The sequence below is a fragment of the Rhipicephalus sanguineus genome, chromosome 8 (genome assembly GCF_013339695.2).
Source record: "Rhipicephalus sanguineus isolate Rsan-2018 chromosome 8, BIME_Rsan_1.4, whole genome shotgun sequence".
In the NCBI taxonomy this organism is placed as follows: domain Eukaryota; kingdom Metazoa; phylum Arthropoda; class Arachnida; order Ixodida; family Ixodidae; genus Rhipicephalus; species Rhipicephalus sanguineus.
In genome coordinates, this window is record NC_051183.1 from 108,733,861 (window position 1) to 108,757,135 (window position 23,275).

A 23,275-nucleotide genomic window follows, 5' to 3' on the forward strand; every position below is an offset into this window, starting at 1 on the left:
AGTGGCTGAATCGACGGACGTGCCGACAAATAGAAAGACAGACAGAAAGACAGACCAAATTTCTGCGTTTAAGTTCCCCAAGAAAGACTATCGTCTTTAAAAAAGAAGATGCCTCTGGTTTGACGACACCACCCAACTTCGTCGACCACCCTTGTTGCGACGCAGCGTTCTACCGTACCAATGAAATGCAGCGCGCGCTCAGGGATGGGTTTGACCTTTCGTACTGTTAGCTCGTTAAAAAGGGGATGTCGCCAGAGCTCGGAGAGACTCCGACTTTCGCCAAACTGGGACCATCTGGCATAGCACCACTCTCTGCATACTCCCGAGGTGGAAGCCGCGCATCTCAAAGTCAGACGTGTCGGTCGACGGGTAGTGCGAGCAGGACGTGCTTCGCAGTGCCAAGCTTTGCACGGCTTTGTGCAAGCTTCCCGCAATTATTTTTGCATATTTCTTTTTAAAGTCAATGGAATACATTTACTTGCCCAACTCCCAAATATACCCCCCTTTTCAGCGCCACACTGCCGCCGATTCGTTGAACCCTGCGGAGTTCACGCGCCGACGCCGCAAATGGAAACACCGCCGGCGGCGATTGGTGACCGGCGCGCAGCTTGTGCGCCGGTCACCAATTTAAAAGATCAAAAATTTCCAATTTAAAACACACCATTCTATAAATATTTCTTAATTCCCATCGTTTGGGTAAAGAATAAAATTCAAAGGTTGTTTCTTTTTCTCGGAACATCTCACTGTGTAGGTAGTGAATAAGTCTACTTAAATAGATAGGAAAAATTTTGCATTGTAACCTCATCATGCATGGCGGTCTTTCAGGAATGCGTAAGCTAGCTCTGCCGCAAATTAGCTGATCCAACAACGCTAAAACCCTACCAGGATTGGTCGACGCTGTTCGTAAACATATTGAGCGAACCAGCCAAATTATATTCGGTGACAAACTGCGAATGTGTGTAAGCTTTGTCCACAGCCGAAGTCAGCCTGCTAGAGATGGGCAAGGCGGCTCACTGGAGTGAACAGTTTCAGTTTATCGGCTCACCGGCTCACTTGATAGTAGGAGGCAAGAGGGAGGACACTCACCTTTCTCTCCCTTCTCCTCCTGGAATTTAGCTTAAGTTTTCTATGCAGGCAGCTTGATAGAAACGGTGCCGGCGCTCGTCGCTGCTGAATACCTCCCCCTCGCCCCTGCACCCCTCTGCAAAACGTTCTGCTGACGCACTTGAGCGCCTCGCACTTACGCGAGGCTCGACAAGCCAATGTTTCACACCACACCACTCGCTTTTCGGGTTCTGAAACCCGGACATGGTCATGGCCAATTCTGCGGGGACCAGCAGATTGACGCGCCATCTGGGAGCAGTGATACAAAACACAAGATTGCGTGGCGCCGCTCTGCGTACGCTTCTCCCAAGCTGCTCAACGCCGCTCAGTGCTCGCGTTGTGACGAGCGTTTTACTATTAGTTCAATTGTGATCAACAGATGCCGGGACAATAACAAAACCCTACGATTTCGCCAATGGCGTGTTTGGGTTTTCACAAATCGTATAATAGAACTCTGTGGCTGAAGCCCAGACACACTAGCGCTAGATTTCCCTCTAGTGTATCATCACGTCCGCCGTGGTGGCGTAGCGGTTACTGTGCTCGGGTGCTGAACGAGGCCGCGGTTTCAGTCCCGCGCTCCCAGCCGCGACGGTCACATTTCGATGGAGGCGAAATGGTAGAGGCCCGTGCACTGTGCAAGTTTAGTGCGCGTTTAAAGAAAACCACATGGTGTTGGCTATCAGGTGTCTCAGCTTGCGACTGCTTCAGCGCAGAGCTGATAGATGAAGCGATCAAGGCGACGGTGAGTTAAGGCCAATTTCTATACATATAAGCAGAGGCGTTACATATTCCGTACTGGGGCCGACAGCTTATGGGGCTCGCACAGACGTGCGACGACGACCCGGGATTTCTTCGTTCGCTATCTCCCTCTCTCCGCGCAGCTTGGTTCTTTTATAGCCCTGGGCGAGTCCTTGCATCAGCCAGTTGTTCAAAGCCTCCAATCAGGAACCACCGTTGGGCGCTGGCTGGAATCGGATCCGTGGATGAGAGGGCTTGTCGCACGTTGCGTGAGAAATTGCCGTCGGTTGCGCCAGTCGCATCGCAGGAGTTGCCGAGGGTTGCATGAAACTCCCACTTCAGTTGGCACCTGTTAGCATCAGGCATCTCGCTGGTGTTGACTCTGGTTGCATCAGACAGTCTATCGATATTGACGCTGGTTGCGTCAGACGTTCTACCAGCTTGAATGCCTTGTCGAATCAAGGAAGTTTGGGTTGGGTGCCCTGGCATAACAGCACCCCCACCGCCAGACAACGCGTCGGAAAGACGAGCTGCTTCCACGTGGCTCGGATTCCGGGCGCGCTCGTTCGCCAGGTCCATCCAGGTTCACCTCCAGGGCCATGCGGACATTTGGCTCCACGCTTCGTTCCGCGAACAGATCCCCGTCGCCAGGCCGGATCCCGGCTCCAGTGGCTTGTCGCCAAGATGTGTCGACTTGCTTTGCTCGTCTCTTCTGACGATCTTTGGTATCAGTACTTCTTGATCGTTCTGCAACTTCTCAAGAACGGTCCGACAACAGACAACACACGACACAAGCAAGTGCCCTCGGTCACCCGACAGAACACCAGACCTAAATAGAAAAAATATATTCCTAACTACGTTTCTGTCGAAATTCTGTTCCCTCTATATCAAGAGGCACATGTGGGACACAGAACTCTTAAAAGCAGAACTCAAACTTTTATACATGCAACATACACAATAAAACAGAATTCAAAACAATGTTGGCCCCTTGAGATCACTCAGGACGGAAGCGCTCAGCTGAGGCCGCAATGAGGACAAAATTTTGCCCCGATTAGCCAGCGAAAAACCGGATAGCCGAAGACGGCACTGATTAGAACGCGCGACTCAGTGCGTCTGCGTTCGCGTTTAGCTTTCCTTTCTTGTAACGAACGTTCAAGTTGTGCTGTTGGAGTATGATGCTCCACCTCAGTAACCGGCCGCTTTTGGGCGACATAATATTCAACCAGGTTAGAGGACAGTGGACCGTTTCGACCCCAAACTTGGAACCGGAGACATAGCAGGCGAGCTTTTGAGCGGCCCACACGAGGCAGGCACATTCCTTTTCAGAGGTTCTATACGCCACTTTCCTGCAGCTCAGTTTTCCGCTTAAATACAAAACTGGTCTTTCGTGGCCAGTGTCATCTTCGTGGCACAATATAGCTCCCATTCCGCGATCACTTGGGTCGCACTGAATGATAAAGCCCTTGGAAAAGTCGGGCGCCATGAGAACGGGCTTTTCGCTTAAGGCTTGTTTAAGCTTGCAAAACGCATTCTCTTTCTCGGAGTCCCATGTCACTTTAACTGGCTCCGACTTTCGAAGTACGTCAGTTAGTGGGCTGGCAATGGTAGAGTAGATTTGCACGTGATGCTGATAGTATCCCGCTAGCCCCAAGAAAGCCCTTATATCAGACTTGGTGGTTGGTCGGGGATAGTTTACGACAGCAGCTACCTTGATCTCTGAAGATCGACCCGGCCACGCCCCACAACGTGTCCCAGGTACGACAGCTCGCCGTATCCTAGGTGACATTTAGCAGGTTTCGCTGTATGACCCACTTCTTTCAACTTGTTCAACACGACTCGTAAATGTTCGACATGTTCTTCCGAGCTGTTCGAGAAGATGGCGACATCGTCGAGATACGGCAGTGCGAACTCGGACAGGCCATTAAGAACGCCGTCCATTAGACTCGAAAAGCAATAAGGCGCATTTTTCAGTCCGACACTCAGCATAAGTGGAAGATACGTTCCAAATAGAGAACCGAACACGGCCTATCGGCTAGCACGCTCGGTAAGGGGAACCTGTCAATAACCTCGCACGAGGTCTAGCGTGGAACGGTAATTTGATTTTGACACTGTTTCCACCCTTTCCTCTAGATTTGCTATCGGATAGGTCTGGTCTCGAGTTATGGCGCTAAGGCGCCGATATTCGATGCATGACTTTGGATCCTTTCCCGGCACATGAACCAATATTAGAGGAGATGTATAGTCACTCTCACCCGGTACTATGACTCCCAACTCAAGCATTCTATCGATTTGATCTTTCATGATCTGCTTCTGCACTGGGCAACGTCGATAAGGTTTACTACGGATTGGTTTCTCACATGTTAGCTCGATGTCGTGCTTAATAACCGTCGTTTTTCCGGGACGGCTGGAAAACACGTCTTTAAATTCAGAAACAATCCTTCTCAAGTCCTCTTTCTGTACTTGACTTAACCTTGGCTTCAGGTTCGACTGTTTCAATATCATCTCTGAATCCCTTTCGCTTATTTCGCTAGAAGTCAGAATTTCTGCTCCTTCCTCCTCTGAAGCATTCAAAAGCAGATTTACGACCGCCTGACCTTGAACGTACAGTTTCATCAAGTTGCTGTGATAAATGTTGTTAGACCGCTTTCCCAATTTCACTTCGTAGTCGGTATCGGAAAGCTTCGATATTACTTTAGCGGGGCCCTCCAAATGAACCTCCACCTTGTTCTTCTTGGAAGGCTGCAGCAACATTACCTGACTTCCCACTTCGAAGGTACGTTTTTGTGCCGATTTGTCGTAGTATTTATTCGACAATAATTGCGCTGCCTTGATGTGGCTCTCCACAAGATATTTTGTTTTTCCGAGCCTCTGAAGGAGGTCGAAAACATAAGAAACTACATTCGGGTCCTCATCATATCCCTCCCAGAATTCGCGTAGCATTCGCAAAGGTGATCTTAAGTTACGGCCATATACAAGCTCTGCGGGGCTAAAGCCAGTGCTCTCATGAGGAGCAGACCTAAAAGCAAACATATCGGGAGGAATACATGCTTCCCAGTCGCATTTGTGCTCATAACAAAGAGCTCTCAGTATACGTTTGAGAACTGAATGCATACGCTCTACCGGATTAGATTGCGGGTGATGGATCGAGTTGTACACCACCTTGATTCCACAGTTATCCAAAAAGGTAGAGGTAAGGCAACTAGTGAAGACGCTGCCATTGTCGCATTGAATTTTAGAAGGAAATCCGACACGCGTGAATATCGAGAGCAGAGCATCCACGACGTGAGGAGAATGGAGCTCTCTAAGAGGTACCGCTTTCTGGAAATTTTGTTGCTACCCAGAGGGCAGTCAGGATGCATCGACAACACTGCCTTGACTCCGGCAATGGCCCAACAATATCGATAACTAGGCGCCGAAAAGGTTCTGTTATAACTGACACAAGCTTCATGGGTGCCTTCCACTTGTCCGTGGATTTCCCCACCCTCTGACAAGTGTCGCAAGAGCGCACATAGTCTTCGGTATCTTTCCAGCATTTCGGCCAGTAAAACTCAAGGGAAATCCTAGCCTTGGTCTTCTTCAAGCCGAGATGCCCTGCCCACGCGTTTTCGTGTACATCTGTGTAGCTACGTTACAATAGCCGAGATTTCTCATAAAGGGAAACATTCTTTTTCTTTACTCCGAATTTTACGCTTTCCATTAGCGCTTTTATCGAGATGTCTTCACGCTGCTCTCGAATGAGCGTCGCTCGATCAACCCTCGACAGCTCACACCAACTTTCAGCTACAGGCTTGAGCGTACGGCCTACCTCGCCCGACGGCGCCACTTGGTTTCTCGGCCAACGGAGACGACACTGCCCGCTTCAGCTGCAGGCGGCTCGAGTAACCCACCCCGAGAGTTTTCTGTCCGAGGCTCGCTCGATTCGCTACCAAGGTCATGCAGCTCGGCCGCTTATCCAGGTGGTGTTGTACTACAGGAACGAGATCAAGTTCCTGTGAGAGCTTCCGCGCTTTCGATCGCGTGAGGGTCATGTATGTAACACTGGGAAAGAACGATTTACCCTGCTGTTTGAGAAGCTGCTCCGAGTTCGAAAAAAGATAAGGAAAACAATCTGGAAGAGCAGCAGACAGAGCCGTTTCGGTGTGAAGCTTACCAAAAGAGCCTTCAATGATCACCGTAGCGATCGGTAAGCAAGTTCTCTGCTTCTAGGCGACTTGCCTGATCCATGCGCATTCTCCTGTCAAGTCGTTCGGAGACACTAATGAAGGGTGGACAACGTCCATAGTTGCCGCTGAGTCTCGAAGTGCTCGACACGTTTTCGCATTGACGCTAATCTCCTGAATATACGGTTCTAACAACCGCATGTTCTTTTCTGATTCACGGATCATTGCGAAAGCAACCTTTTGTTTACAATTTACCGCGATGTGCCCTTCTTTTTTGCAATTGTAACAGATTAGCGGTTTCCGTGACTCAAACGCCCGTGTAGCATCAGTACGCTCTTTCGGAAGCTCACTCGACTTCTGCGCTTCCGTTTGCCCTTCCCTCAGAATCTCCTTCGTAAAAGACGGGTCTTTTCCCAAAAACGGTGCGGAGCAGGTTTCCGGTCATCAGGTTTTTTGAAAGCCCTCTATTCTCTCAGCTCTTTTAACACGCACGGCCCTACTCTGCAAGTTTCTAAGAGATAGTACTCTTCAGCTAACTCTGCTGTCTTGTTTAGCTGTACTTCTCCAAGCTTATCCTGCAGCGAAAGCATGACTTTATCCTCGATACAGCGGTAGAATTGCTCCAATGCTATGCACTCTACCACTTTATCGCGATTAGTCATAGACATCTTCGCCCTTGAGCCATTCAATTAAATCGGCTTTAGGACGCAACGCGGAGTCAACGTGTGACTCATTACCCCTTTTTGCATACCGGAACCTTTGCCGGAAAACCTTGGGTGATAAATTATATCTGCTCAAGAGAGCCTCCTTGACCTCGTCATAGCTCTCAAAAGCCTCCCTCGACAAACACGTTATCACGTCGGATACTTCCCCGGGAAGCAGAGCTAACAGGTTCTGTGCCCAAAGAGACCGCTCGATGCCATTTCTGTCGCAGACGTGTTCAAACTTTACGAGATGCTTCGCCATGTCCTCGCCCACTACGAACGGTGGCAGCTGGTCCCGAATTCTATGACCGCTGACCTGAACCGTCGCCGAAGCTACGATAGGCACTTGCGAACACTGACGGAGTGCCAATTCTATTCTTTTCATCTCGAGGCGCTCTTCGCGTTCCTCGCACTCGCGACGTTCTCGCCTTTCCGCCTCTTCACGCTGACGGAGTTCTCTTCTCTCCGACTGTTCGCGCTCACGAAGTACTCGTCTTTTGGCCTCCTCGCGGTCACGGCGTTCTTTGATATCCGCCCAAGCCTCATCGACTTCCTCAGCCGTTACTCCCTCCTTCTGCATGATCTCAAGGATCGCTAGCTTTCGTTTCGCACGGCCCAGAGTAAGGCCGAGTTCTTCACAAATTTCAACGAGTTCCTTCAGTTTAAGGTTCTCCATCGTTCACACTAGCCTCTTGCTATTTGCCCTCGTTAGAATCTACTTGCCGTATCCCCTATAAGTCTACTAGAAAGACACGCAAGCAATTCTCAACCTGCCGTGTTTACACCCTCCGCATTAACTTTGGTTTCAAAGCGGTCCGACTTGGCTCGAAACAATCAAAGCTCGCTCCAATGCTTCACAACACCTTCTCTAAACTACGATAACCTGTGCTAGTGAAGTCTGGTGAACTTAAGGGAAAACATCAGGCACTCACCGCATCGAGGTAGCTGACGCCGTCCGATCCCGCAGCTGCCGTCCACTGTTGGGTATCGGATGTCTCAGCTTGCGACGGCTTCTGCGCAGAGCTGATAGACGGAGCGATCAAGGCGACGGTGAGTTAAGGCACATTTATATACATATAAACAGAGGCGTTACATATTCGGCGCTGGGGCCGACAGCTTATCGGGCTCGCACAGCGGTGCGACGACGACCCGGGATTTCTTCGCTCGCTGTCTCTCTCTCTCTCCGCGCAGCTTGGTTCTTTTATAGCCCTGGGCGATCGCTAGCATCGGCCAAGAGTTCGAAGCCTCCAATCAGGAACTGCCGTTGGTCGCTGGTTCGAACCGGATCCGCGGATGAGAGGGCTTGCCGCACGTTGCGGGAGAGATTTTCGTCGGTTGCGTCAGACGCAGCGCCGGAGTTGCCGGGGATTGCGTAAGACTCCCGCCTCGTTGCATAAGCTGGTGTTGACGCTGGTTGCATCAGACAGTCTATCAGCTTGAATGCCTTGTCGAAGCAAGGAAGTTTGGGTTGGGAGCCCTGGTATAACAGGAGTCCCCCACTACTGGGTGCCTCGTAATAATACCTTGGTTTTTGCTCATCAAGCCCCAGCATTTGGTTTTATTACAGTTGGCAACATGATGTTTAATACTGTCTCTTTCACCGGCTATTGACGGTGAATGTTGTCTATTGACGATTAATGATGGTGTCACGAGCGATAGCAGACGACGCTCGGTTTGTGTCTCGCGCTTTCGCGCGAAGAAAACGAAGAAGATCGACGCCGAGCTCGCGCGCGCTCGGGCAGCTTCGCAGAATAAAGAAAAGGGCCTGGTAGTCTCTTCCTGGTCTCCAATGTGTTCGGTCGTCTTTCTTACGCCGCCTCGGAACCCATAGGCCGACGACGCGCATGTGCGTCGATTATCGACGTCTCAACGCAGTCACTGAGGACATCGTTTACCCTTTTCCAAGGATTGAAGATGCGCTGCAGGCACTCACCGGAAGCAAGTACTTCTCTGTTATGGACTTGGTGTCTGGATTTTATCAGATCGCCATGCATCCAGATGATATACAGAAGACTGCCTTCGTTACGCCGTGGGGTCTTTACGAATTCCTTCGGATGCCATTTGGCCTTAAAGGTGCCCCATTTACTTGTCAGCGAGCCGTCGATACAATCATTGGCGGTATTAAATACGACAATGCCCTTGTCTATATGGATGACTGTGTAGTCTTCAGTCGGACATTTGAAGAACACGTTTCGCACCTTGAAAACATCTTTACAAGGTTCGAAAAAGCAGCCTTAAAGTTCAAGCCACAGAAGTGTTTCTTCTTTTGTACTGCCATCAATTATCTTGGACACGTTGTTACAAAAGATGGTGTATCTCCTGACCCATCGAAACTGGCAGCTGTTCAGATGTTCCGACCTCCTCGAAACGTCCAGGAACTACAGTCATTCATCGGGCTTACATCGTACTTCAGGAAGTTCATCCCGAATTACAGCGTTATCGCCGCACCTCTTCGATCACTCCTAAAGAAGAATTCTACTTATTCTTGGGAAGAGGATCAGCGAGTTGCCTTTGAGACATTAAAGCGCACTTTGTGTCAGCCACCTGTCCTCAAGCTGTTCTCTGAGAAGCCAGAATTTGGTGTCCAAGTACACACAGACGCCTCTCGGCTCGGCTTGGGAGGTCTGCTGATGCAAGAGGATGAAGAGCGCCGCTACCGTCCTGTACTATACTTGAGTAGGTCGCTCAAAGGCGCAGAGCTGAATTATTCTTCGACTGAACTGGAAGCTCTCGCAGTTAAATGGGCATTAGAAGAGCTCCGACCATACCTGATAGGCCGAAAATTTCAAGTTGTCAGCGACCACCACGCGCTTTGCTGGGTTTTACGCTACAAGGAAGGAAACCAACGTCTTCTTCGTTGGTCATTGATTTTGCAGGAGTTTGATTTTGACGTCATCTATAAGTCAGGAATCCTGCACAGCGCACCGGATTGTCTTTCCAGGAACCCTCCTATTGTTGCTGACACAGGCCAAATTCTTGCAGTGTCATATCCCTCACTGCAATCCTGTGACAACAGGGGTGAGGAACAGCGTCAGGACTCATTTTGCGCTAAAGTCTTGGATCTACTTAGGGGTGCGCTGGGCACAAAGAAACAACAAAAACGGGCCCATAAGAAGTTCGTTACGCACCATGAAGTGTTGTATAAAAGAGACCAAGGCCCGGTCTGCAATCGATTTCTCCTCTGCCTTCCTTCCCAGTGGCAAGCTGAGGCACTTCGGGAAATGCATGAAGGCCGATACGGTGGCCACATGGGCATCAGGCGAACATTCGATGCCTTAAGGTGCAAGTATTACTGGCCGAAGCTCTATGCGGATGTCAGACGGTACGTGCGTCACTGTGACCTTTGTCAGAGGATGAAGATGTCGACATCGGTGCCTTACGGTCTACTACAGCCAATAGAAGTCCACAGCCCCTTCCACACAGTTGGGATGGACATAATAGGACCCTTCAAGACTTCAAGAGGTTAAAAGTACATCATCGTAGCCATTGATTACCTCACAAAGTTCGTTGAGGCAAAACCACTCAGGAACATAGAAGCTGCAACCGTCCAGAAGTTTGTTGAGCGACGGATCATCTTGAAGCACGGATGCCCAGCCACGATTATCACAGACCGCGGCACTCAAATGATGGCGCGCTCTACTGAAGCCTACTTCAAGCATCGGGGCATCAGACATGCTGCCACCACCGCATATCACCCCGCAGCAAACGGCTTGTGCGAAAGGGCCAATAAGACAATCAAGCAGATGATTGCCTTGACTACCACCGGGGGAGAAAAGTGGGCCGATGTTCCCCCATATGTTGTATTCTGTTACAACACGGGGTACCAAGACACGGTTCGCCAAACTCCATTCTTCTTGGTGTACGGCAGGGATCCGGTGCTACCGTTAGGTGTTGTATACAGCCGCCGAGAGCTTGAAGAGCTCAAAGAAGAATCTGGCTATTTCGCGGTAGTGCGCGAACGACTGCAAAAAGCCAGGGAGCTCGCGGCCGCGCACATCCGACTGGCTCAAGAAAAACAGAAGGAGCACTTCGACAAGCACCACAAGGACGTTGTGTTTGAAAGAGGGCAACTGGTGCTCCTCAAGGCTCCACCATCCGGTGTGAAATCCACAACGTCGTACACTGGTCCTCACAAGATAGTGAACAGTCTCCCGTGAATTACGAGATCGAACTCGCAGACAACATGGGAAGTGACATAGTGCACGTTGAAAAACTGAGACCCTATCTGAGCCCCATTGCTCACATGGAGCAACCTCATGCTTCGGACTAGTGCGTACACGTGGGCCGTGAAGTGTAAATAATCGTTGGTGTTTGTGTGTACTTTTGCGTGCGTGAAAGTGGAAAGCCTTTGACTTTTGTAAATATTTATAAATCGGACTGTTTAGGTTAGTTTAGTTCTGTTTCACCAATCTTCTGTTTGTGTTACGTGATGCATTACGTCGGGACGACTACTTTCAAAACCCGGGCATGTCACGAGCGATAGCAGACGACGCTCGGTTTGTGTCTCGCGCTTTCGCGCGAAGAAAACGAAGAAGATCGACGCCGAGCTCGCGCGCGCTCGGGCAGCTTCGCAGAATAAAGAAAAGGGCCTGGTAGTCCCTTCCTGGTCTCCAATGTGTTCGGTCGTCTTTCTTACGCCGCCTCGGAACCCATAGATTCCGACGGCCACAACGGCACGTCACAGATGGCTACACATTTGCCATTGGAATTCAGTAGGTGAGGGGGCCCGCCTCTTTAACAACGGTATCACACTGACGGCGTCACGTTCACGATACGCCTGGGACATCGGAAGCGTTCGGCGATGCGGCATATTTCACGCTAGAGTTGCCTGCGTGTCTCATCTGGTCACATGTAACATATAACTCGACCAGGCACATGAAATTGTCATGCACTCGTTCATTCATTTGTAACTATGAATATCAGTGCCTCGTTTGGTTGAAATTGCCTCTGGATTGGTGAGGAATTAGAACCACATACTTACAGGCATTATTATTAGATGCGAAGTATCTTAAGGTCGAGCTCAATCCGGTGGTGGTGGTGTGCGGCGTGACCACCCTTACTGCGCATGCGCATACCCTCTCCACACACCTCCTCTCCACTCCCCCTCACCATTCCCCCTGTCCTTACCCCTCTCCCCTCCCCCTTTCCTCTCTTGCTCTGAAACGCGGGCTAGACATGCCGAAATTCTCTCTTGCACAACGCCGCGATGAGCTCGAGCGCATGCGCGTCCCCTCCCCTTCTCTCTCCTCTCCTACGCTGCCCCCTCTCGCCCGCCTCTCGACCGCGTTCCCCGCTCGCCCTATGAGAATTAACGGCCAGGCTAGATGGAAGATACGACGTGCGTAGCGTCCCTCTTCGCGTTCCACGACGCGAGGTCGGTAGCATGCCCAACGAACGCCTACGGAATGCGATCGTGCAAGTGATCCGGCTTCGCATCGCCTCATGGTCCCCTTTAGCGGGAGATCGTGTAATTTTTTATTATTTTTTTTTTGGTTTCAATACGTAGAAAACACGAAGACACAGAGGAAATAGGCAGGGAACAGGCTGACAACTGCCACAGGCAAATCTATACAGTTTCATAATGCTGCAGGCATTTGGTTAAAAGATGTAGTTTAAACATAATTTCCTTTTCGCCGAACTTGTTATTCCATGATTCATAGATGATGACGGCAGCAAATCTCTACATTGTAACCATATCGAGCACGGAGGCTGCTCAAGCGGACTTAAACCAAGCGTGCGCGGGTATAGTCGGCTCCATTGGCAGTGGCCGCCAGTTCGCCAAGGTTAACGGAGAAACAGACTACGGCTGTCCCATAGTAGAGTACATGTAATACTCAAAACGTTCAGAATTTTTTCAAAGCCAAACGCCTTAGCACCCGCCAACAGTAGAGTAGATGATGCGCTTGGTGTTCAACTTTCATAGCGAAGTTTTCGTACCAGCCCTTTCCCGATGTCGTGCGACTGAAACTCACGTGAATGAGCGCTTTCACCATGTGTTACTGAAGGGACAGTGAACAAACTTGGTGGGACCCACGCTTGCACAATGTCCATATACAGGAAGCATATAAATTATTTTGTCGACGATCAAGCGACCATGGGGAGGGGGAGTCTCGTCAGAGGGGGGAAAGAGAAGAAGGTAATGAGAGCAGCCTCTGAGATTATGTGTGACATGCAGGGGGAGGGAGTGGCTATAACTAATGGCACTTGCGGAAATATGTTAACCGGAGGGGAGGCACATGGACCTCTGTGCCCGAAATGCACGGACACTCCTGATCCTAACCAAAACATCATTGTCCCAAGCGAACGCGTTGGCAGTGGCCGATGGTCTGATTATACTGTGACTCCTGGTTGCCCAAGTATGTAGTCTTTGAATGTCATACAGCCATGAAATATGGCTAGTGTTTGTTTTTCAATTTTCGCATATTTCTGGTGCGCAGCGGTTAAGGAGCGGGAAGAATAGGCTATAGGGTGGTCATCTTGTGAGAGGACTGCGTCGACGGCATACTGGCTCGCGTCAACAGACAATCTGTCTGCTTTGGACTGGCCAAAATAAGCTAGGACTGGCGCTGTCGCAAGATTACCTCGGAACCGTTGGGAGCTGTTTTACTGCACTTCAGTTCACGTCCCAGCGACGTCCTTCTTAAGCAGCTCCCGAATAGGTGCGGATGCAACAGACAGGTTTGGAATGAATCGAGAAACAATGTTGATCATTCCAAGATATATTTGGAGCTCCTTACGGTTCTTTGGTGCAGGTACTTGCATGATGTCTTGAACTCTGTCTAGGTTCAGTGACAGACTGTCTGCACTGAGGAGACGGCCCATGTAACACACGCTGGACTGCAAAAATTGGCACTTTTTCTATTCAGCTATAAATGCTCGTGCCCTGTCTTTCCCCAGACTAATATAGCGTCCATCACGATCGCTACGCCAGCTGAACTTCCATTCACTTCACGCATGGCTCGTTGAAAAACCTCTGAAAAACCTGTGCCTTCCGAACGGTGTGCTCATGGTACAAACACGCGAAATTTGTTCGTCAAGGGTTATTTGCCAAAACCCTGAAGCAGTGTCGAGGGTGGAAAAATACTTTGCTACTTGCAGCCACGGCAGTACGTCTTCCAAAGTTGTCAGTTGGTTATGCTCTCACAAAATCGCCTTGTTTGCATCCGAAGGGTCCAAACATATGCGTACCTTACCATTCTTTAGTACTACGACCATATGGCTGGACCATGAGCACGGCTCATTCACCTCTGCGATGATGCTGTCGCGTTCCATCTCGTCTAGCTTTTTTTTCGCTGGCTCTTCAAGGGCAACAGAATGTGAGAAGGGCCTGGGGGGCCCACCTGCACCACTAATGTATCGCAGGTAATTCAAGGGTGACAGCAATTCTGCTTGCTCAGGATTCGCGTGCGGCACACACTTGCAAAAACACGGTTGATCCCTCAGTCATAGGAATCGGAACAACACGAAAGTAAAGCGTGCCCTTACAGAAGTAACTGAATGTTTACTGTACGTTGATATAAGAGAGTTTGCACAATGTATATTTATGTCTGGCAGCTAATGGCGCCGTTTAACGTGTATGCACCCACTTTGATGATTGGTGGTACATCTCCATCCCGACGACTAACGTCCATGTTAAAAATAAACAAACTCTTGTGGTAGCTGTAGTAGTTAACGGTGAAAGCGTAATCAGAGAACGAGGTGTGATAGCCAGAAGAGCGTCGCATATTGGACGCAGAGCTTGTTCGCCATCCCCCGACATGTTAAAATGTGATTAAGCACCACGGCCGGACTAGAGGGAAACGCAAAGCGCGTCGTGCCGACCCGGTAGCCCGGCCGCGATTTTTCTCGTGACGAGCGCGTGAGCGGGTAACGTGGTGTTACAGCCAGGTGAGGCAGGCGCGCGTCGCAGAGCTATTTTTGGTTTGTTTTAGCTTGATTCTGAGCGAGGCCGACGCTTTTACGACGCTTGGGCAAAGGTCGCCACCTTGCGGTGTGTTAAGACACTGACAAAATTCAACTTCTATTGAAAACGCGCTGAATGGGACGGACGAGTAACGCATTGCAGGTGCCAGTCGCGGAGTCCACAGCAATGACGAATTACTTTACCTTACCATTCCCAGAGGGCAACACCACCCCGCCGACCGGGAGAGTGGTAGATATAAAAGGCGCGTTCGTAAAGCGCCCAGAGTCCGTGAACGTGGCGCAGTGGATAGCGTGCCCGGCATCTGTTGTTGCGGACCTAGCGGTCGTGGGTTTGATGCCCGCTGACGGTGCCTCTTTTTCTTTGCCATCTGATTGTGCATATTTTTTCGACGTCATTTCCGTGACGGAAATACGTCACTGAAGTCTTGGTGGAGCCCGGCATAAAACACTTTCGTGTTAAAATAGTTTCGGCCATTACATTTCTTGCAATATATCCCTATCGCCGGACATCTTGCAGCTTTGTGGCGTTGAAACCCGAATTTCGGGCAGGGGGCGTTTCTTTCTTCTACCACGTCAATGCTTCTTTCGGAGTCAAAACAAGTGCTGCCTCGGATTTCAGGGACCCGTTCTTTGCTCTGTCCTTTAGCACGACATATGTCAACTGTTTTGGCGTAGGTGGGATTTCCAGAGATAAGTGTCTGCTGAAGTTCTTTCTCTCGTATCCCAAGGATTATGCTACAGTGTAGAAGCATATCTTCAAGCTCTCCAAATTCGCACTGAGCTGCTAGAATTCTGATCTCTGTGAGCCAATCGTTAAATGGATCGCCTTTTCGCTGGTTTCTGGAACCGAACCGAAACTCATTGAAGGTGAGGTTTGTAACTGGTTTGTAGTTGTCTTCGAACTTCTGAGTTAAGGCTTTCAGATCATCCTTCTGCTCCTCCCTCTCAAACTTAAAGGTTCGAAAAATATGCCTTGCCACTTCGCCAATTGTCATTAAAAATGTAGCGGCCTGAACATCCTGCGGCTGTAGCTTCAGCTTTGTTGCTATTGCGAAAAGTTCGAACTCACTTTTCCGGATGTTCCATTTATGGTAAACGTCGCCAGTGGTGTCGAGAGGCTTGCGGGCGGTAGGAGCGTCGAACTCATCGTTGTGTCTGCAGTTCTTGACGATTCGGCCGTTGTCTCGGACTTGGGCTTGATGGACGCTCGTCCCGTATTGCCTCCGTTAAAGCTGTGGTCGCAAGGAAACATTTTCTGCACGGCAGGGGCTAACTGCCCTCCACACTTCAGGCACCATGTAAGCCAGACGACTAGCAAGGAACAAAAATCATTTATTCAGTAACACAGCCGAGTATTTAAGGAGTCTAGCAATAAGCGGTGGGAGCGCTTATCGCTAGCCTTCTTAAACATGCGCGTAGGTTGATGTGCAAGCACGGCTTTGCGCTCCATTGCACGACTGGTATGCGCAATTGCTCGAGATAGTCACGACATCACCTTGTGAGTCTGGCTGCCAGGAGTAATGTTGGCTGTTATACAACTGTTCGTATGAAAATGGCACCGATATTACATGAACTAAAGATGTTAGAAGCGAAAGCATGCACTTCACTTAGCCTTATGTTATCGCGTTCAATTTCCTGTACACTGCGCTGGCTTTCAGTGTTTTCCTGGTCCAAAGGGGGAGGAGCAAATGACGCTAGCTTGACGAACGATCCATATCCGACAAGCTTCTGTTTTTCTGCTTGGGTTAACCAGTCTTTCCGCTAACGCGTCTGTGGTTTTTCTGATGGTGTGAATCTCAGCGGCGCAGCACCACCGAACTCCGGAAAGCCCGACTTTCGTGGCCAATTTTCATAATTTCTGTTTTATGAAATGACACACGAACGCACAGCATGACACTTCGGACATTCAAGACGTGGCTATTGGCGGCGGCGACTGCCTGCTCCAGCCTGGCCACACGGTGCCTGGCGACCCTGATACGCTCGCTGCGTTTCACTCCTACATGTGAAAGTGACCACGTGCTGTACCGACCTCTCTTTAATGTTCAGCGACTTCTCAACATCATATGGCGGAAATGAAACTACATTTGTAACGCAGTCTACACTGCCATCGAAATTGTCTGCCGGGTCGGCCGTTCCCGATTTGGCAGGAGACTGTGCCAATAGAGCCACCGAACCTTGCGATGACCAGGCACAGAGAAACGTCGTTTCCTAACGACGCCAATTGTCTGTGAAAGGACTGCACGCCGAACGGGTGAGCTGGCCCCGCTTGAGCATTTGAGCAAGCGCTCAGAGACGACGTGGACCAAAGCACTTCGTTAGATCTGCTCGCAGAAATTATAATTGTTCAGTGTCACATATCCAATAACTGCATACTAGTTCGCTAGGGGTGCCATGTTTCCAAACGTTTATGTTATTGTGTTCAGGCGCAAACGTTTTAAACCACGTATCCCGGCAGTGGACACTGACACACCACATCTTTACGCACAACCAAGGGCACAACCGATAGGCAGCTGTCTTGGCGAGATAGAGCTAACACTTCGCTACATCAATGCGCATTTGACCAGTGACAATCACCGATGTGCGCATTGTCGTGAATATTGATAGAAATGCATAGCAGAACAATTGGTACTGGAATATATAACCATCGCTGTCTTTCAATGTCTACCTCACCCGATGGCATGCTTTGTTGCAAGATCACTTTGCTCGTGGGCGACTTCTGCATATTTGATATAAATTTCCTCTACACTTCGCCATCTTCTTTCGGGACCTTTTCGCTCCACTTCACCCTTGGCATGCTGAAATTTGATGATCGTATCAACGTGTATGTCAAATTTTTTGAAGTGTACTTGTGTTTATATGAGTTTATTTATATGTACTCATAGGTGTATTTCTTATAAAATTTCATACAGTCTCATAAACGGCATTCCATGAGAGGAGCATCTGAAGTGTTACACGGCTTATGGACTGCTTAGATATCTTAAAATAATAAAAATTTGTGGAGGGCGGTACCATGTAGGGAAGGAAGTTTCAGCTCCACTAACGTGAAACCTCTGGAGGGGCGAAGCATCCAGTGTGCGCCGGTGTTTCCCACAACAAAATCACTGCTCATGTGCAATGAGAGGCAGAAGAAAGATTAGACACAGAGACCCACAGTCCGCCTTTATATAGCGTGCACGCTTCGAATCTTTATTGTTCAACAACGCACAAGCGAAATCTCCCAGCGGCGCTATATTGAAGGTCAACATCCAGTTCCAATGTATAAGGGGTGGCCGGTGAAGGGTTGTGCAGCGCGAGCAGTCGGTGTTTCCGAGAAACTCGCTACCAAACGCTGCCTACGTCGGTGTTGTCTCTCGTGGGCGAGGGTGCGTTCTTGTTCCTCGCAATCCGACAGTTCAGGATTCATCAGAGAAGGAGCTTTTCGATAATGAACGGGCGCTGTTCGCTCTCTCCCGCCACACGGCGAGCACTGAGGGGGTCGCGCCCTCTGTTGTGCTCAAACAAATGGGCAGGACGATGTGTCCAACCAAATGACTCCCGACGATTCACGCGGCGACAGCAGACGACGATGCACCGCCGACAAGCCGAGACCCTAAGGTGTTTGCTCCGAAAAAAAGAAATATTGTCAATATTTATACACAAATAAGCAATCAATATACAACACTTCACCGATATAAGGTAATGACTGAATTATAAATATGCTGATAAAGTAAATATAAATTCTAAGAAGGCACACAGTTATAGAAACCATAATATAGGATGACGTTCTTAAAGATTATGCAATGAAAATGAAGTGTACGCTAGCTTTCACGCGAAATAAAACCACCGCAATAAAATCACGCAATAAAGAAGTCCTGAAATGTAAATCCATAAAGACATGCCAAAAATAAATGCAATTAAATCGGTAAATATGGAAATGCCTGTAATGTGGTTGATGGTCGGATAAAAGAATTTATTGGAAAGTCGTGAGGCTCGGATGAATAAATATTTGATTGGGTTCAACTATCGTGATATCGGAAAGGTCGTCCTTCCAACAGATGATACTTTGAAGGGCATGTGGGTTGAATGTGTGTTTCATAACAAGGAGCAGAATATTTTTCCAGCCTTGACCTGCGCTGCAATTACTGGCAAACTCCCATGCACTAGGATGATAAGGAAAAAGCTGACTTTGCCACAGCTGATGGACTGTAGGATTTAAACGCCATGCCTCTTGGCCTCTTCAATGTGCCAGCAACTTTTGAACGAATGATGGACACTGTACTGCAGGGCCTTAAGTGGAAGCCATACAAATGTTACCTCAACGACGTGGTCATATTTTCTTCAACAATCGAACAGCATTACATTTGCTACAACGACGCTGTACAGACGGATATACCCGTACGTTTACACACCACAATGCAATGCTTGCGAGGTGGCTCGCGCCAACCTCGACCACATTATCTGGGCATGTCCTGCAGCGACACACACCATAAAACAGAGCAAGAACCCCAAATTTAAGGTAACCACGCCCGAGCAGCGGGAGGCTATGCTGCTCAGCACGTGCCCGGATGACCAACTCTAGGCAGTCCGGCTGGCTGAAGACGCCGCCAAGACGCAATGTCTGGCCGCCGTTTGAAAATCTCAGCTAACGTCGCCATTTGAAAGAAGGGCTCTCCCATACCTCATTCATGAGTCATTTCTGAAAGGGATTGGACCTGAGGATTAGAGAAACATATCGATACCGATCTCCACAGTGAGTAAAATTTGGACTGAAGTAAAGAGTTTTCGTTCCGCGGTTATTTTCGTTCCGCAGGTGACCGCATGGGGTGGCTCGCGAAAAAAAAAAGTCTTAGGACCAGTCACGCCGTGAAGCTTACCCGAGCAAAGCGTTAATAATCATGATAGGCGATAAAATAATAATTGTTGGGGTTGCACGTCCCCAAACCAATGTATGACTATGAGAGAAGCCGTAGTGGAGGGCTTCGGAAATTTCGACCACCTTGGTTTACTTAACGCCCCTCTAAATCCAAGTTTACGGGCCTCAAGCATTCTATCAAAAATGCAACCGCCTCGGCTGGTATTCGATCCTGCTCGCGAGAAAAAATGTGGAACACTATTTCGCATTGTCAAAAACAGCCACAAAGTCATGAAAAATATGGTAAAAGAACTGTCATGTGCAGGTCGCGGGCCGCTGCCGAAAACTTGCGTCCAACGGGCCGAGTGTTTGAGACCACTGCACAAGAGACCTATAGTTTAAAGTCCTTAGCGGTATAGCGTGCTTAGTGGAATAGTGGGATCTAAATGCACATGCGGAGTACGCTAACCGACCCGTAGCGTTTACCGCACGCACGCTATTTTTCAAATTTAGTATTATCGTATTTCCGGGGTTTACCGGTATAGTGCGCGTAAAACATGGCGGTAGTTTGGGACATTCGCTTCGAACTGAAGCTGGCGTTGCTTTTCAGGGATTAACTTCTTCCGCAGCAAAATGGCTGTTTTAAATGGCTTCGCTTGCCTTCAGGCAGCTTCGACGACTGAGTATTACGGATAACTTAGCGGATATCTTGAGATCCCTTCCCATTTTGAATGTTCCTAGGCCTAACAAGAAGATCGCTGTACGCACATCTGCAACATATAAATTTTCGCGTAGGGGCGTGGTTCAAATTTATTTACTTTTTTTTCAACTAAAAAAGTAGTAATATTGCTGTATGCGGGGATACAGGCGATCAGTTTCACGTTTCTTTCTCTCGTCACTTTTTTAACCGCATTCATCCTCCGCTAGATGACGCCGCAGTCACAGCATGGGCAAGAAAATACTATCCCGCTATACTAAAACTGACTGTCCGCAACGAACGTTTGCGGCAAGCTAACGCTATTTCCTTAACCCCCGCTATGACGCTAACACTAAACTGAACGTGCGTACTATCATGAAACTTGAACGTTCGGGAGAAACATTATTTCCGAACATAGCACTAATTCTCCATGTACAGAAAAGAATTGCCGCCGTTCCTGAAGGACCAGTGGCCAAGAATGCACGTGGGAAGTTAGAATCGGTCTTGGACAAGAATGATGGATTTTCTGTCCTTAAATAAGTGTCAGAAGTCCTTGCTCGTGAGCCCTCTAGAATGCCAGTGTTGTTTACGCCCCCAAATCTACCCGAGTAGAACTGCAACACGATAACATTTGTCGATGCCGCGCGTTCCTTCTTAGCGCACGAGCTCATTCTCAGTGACGAGAGGTACAATTTTGAATCCGGAGATGTTGGTAGTTTGCTATTGTTTCTACAATTTTCACAGTGATTGGTAGAGTACGTTTTGCGTGCTCTAAAAACAGATGCCTTCAATCCTTTGCATTTCAATTGGGTGGAAGTGTATTTGGCAGTGTTGGAACGCCTTGCCTGTACATCGTCTTGTTCGCATTAAATATACGTCTGTGTTTCTTGCGTCTTAATTTAATTGCGTCATTCAGACATAGTGAAGCGCGTTTTAGATCAGCATTTGAAGCTGTCAGTATTATTTCTTCATGTCGTTTCACTATATGCGACGGTCGGGTAAGCGACAGTGGCCATTGAAAACGAATGTCAACAGTGTGCGTCTTGAAAGTCAAATGACCGTCATTATTCCGGCAGACTTATGGCACAACTGCATAGCTATGTTCAACTCCTAACTCCTTAGTGCCATCACAAACAATACCATCTTTTTTTTTTGTTTTTCTGTCGTAGATACAAGTCGCGCACGTCTTCGCTTGAAATTATTTGCAATTATCTAAAAAAATGATTGTACCTATATGTACGACGTCGGAGGCCTAAAACGTTGTTTTGCCCGCCTATTATTGGCGCCAAAACAAGCTTTTTTAATACCTAAAAATCCGCCCTCTAACGATCAAAAGTGATATCAAGGAGGGATTCTACGTAAAGAAACAGTGGAGATGATGGGCGCTGTGAAGGTTTGGAAATGTTCTCAATTTTTCTTCCTCCATTTCAACCTTCTTCTCTCTTCTCTTGGTCTTTTATATTTCTTTTTTTCTCTATTTATTTCTTTTTCTTCACTTCTTTCTCTCTACTTCATTTCCTTTCTTGCTCTTTCGCTCTTTATTCATCGTTCATTCTTTCCTCTCTCCATTCCTCGCTTGCTTCATTCTTCTTTCTACCTTTCCCTCTCTATTTCTCTCACTCTATTTCCTTCTCACTCTGTGGTTCTCTCTTTTTCTCGCTATTTTTTTCTCTTCCTCATCCTGCCTACGCCATGTTTTACTCTCTCCCCTCCTCCTTTCCCTCCTCTCACCATCACATCTCTTCCTGCACTATACTGTACACGCCTCCGGTATTCTCCGCTGGTGTGCCTGGATGGACGAATGGTTATGACGCTCGCCTTCGGATTGAGGGTACGGGGGCTTGAATCCCGCCTCGTGAAGAGTCTCTTTTTGTCCAAGAATTTCTCTTCCTCTCTATATAACACTTTCTTTCTTTCTCTCTCTCTTTCGTTCTCTTCTTTTCCATCTCTCTGTAGGCGTTCCCTGAACCATTATCCCTGTTCCAGGTCACGCCGGAGACATCGGCACACGTGTTCTGGAGGCGAAGCAGAAGCACAAATATGAAGGAGTGGATGTAGAGAGCGCGTGCTGGTTCATGCTGATAATGACTTGCGTTTCCGGCGAAAAAATTACAGCGACCTTAAACAGCGTCGCAATTAAAATTCCCTTGTCGAATTAACCTCCCACTCTTGAGGAATACCTAATCTGCAGGTTTTGGATCGTGTCAACTTACCGTATTCGTGCAAAATGATGCCTAGCCTCGTTTTCATGCTGCTGCTTAGCACAATGTCATTTATTTTTAGGAAAACCAGGACTTACAAAACATACGCCTGCCGCTCAGATTACTTATGTGAGACACTAAGTAAAAACCAATGTAGAAAAATTCTCAGCGAAAAAGCCGGAACTTCCGACGGCCACTTCTCAGCATTTGTGTCTGTGGTTCGCATGTATCTCACGCTGTAAGTGACCGTTAAATCTCATGTATTAGCGCAATTTATGTGTTTTCCTTTGTGACCTATGTGGAAATATGCGTTGCTCTCATGTTCTGAGCTATGCTCTACGTTATATATTTTGTAGAACTTCAAAGAGTGGTAAGTTGGGCGTTTTGGCAATGATCCATTATGTAACTGCGCAAAAACGGACGGTGACACAAGAGGAGAGGAAAGCACAAACAGGCGCCGACTATCAACTGAAGCTTTATTGCAAGAACAAGGCAATATAACGGACAGGATAAAAGCAAGAAAGGGTAAAGGGGGAGGAGGAAAAGCCAAGAGGGACCTATATTCCTTTCAGTCACGGTGTGTACATTTGTACACATCAACTTCGGAGTCGCATCGCGCACAACGTGTTTCTTCAAATGTCCTGAAACTTAGGGTACACGTTCGTGCAGGCTTCCTGAGTGGACAACTAGCGGTTCTTTAACTTTATTATGCTGCTTGTTGCAAAAATGATAACTTTGTTAGGGACACTACTATGCTCGACGATCGTTCGACGTGCGACGTTCCAGGACCGACGTCAAGAGTATTTTTTTCTTCGCTCGAAAAGCATACAACCAAAAAACACACTGTGCATGCATTTTGAGCCTAATAGTTGATTCATTTTATGCACAGATTGAAGCTGACTGATTGCTGACTGATT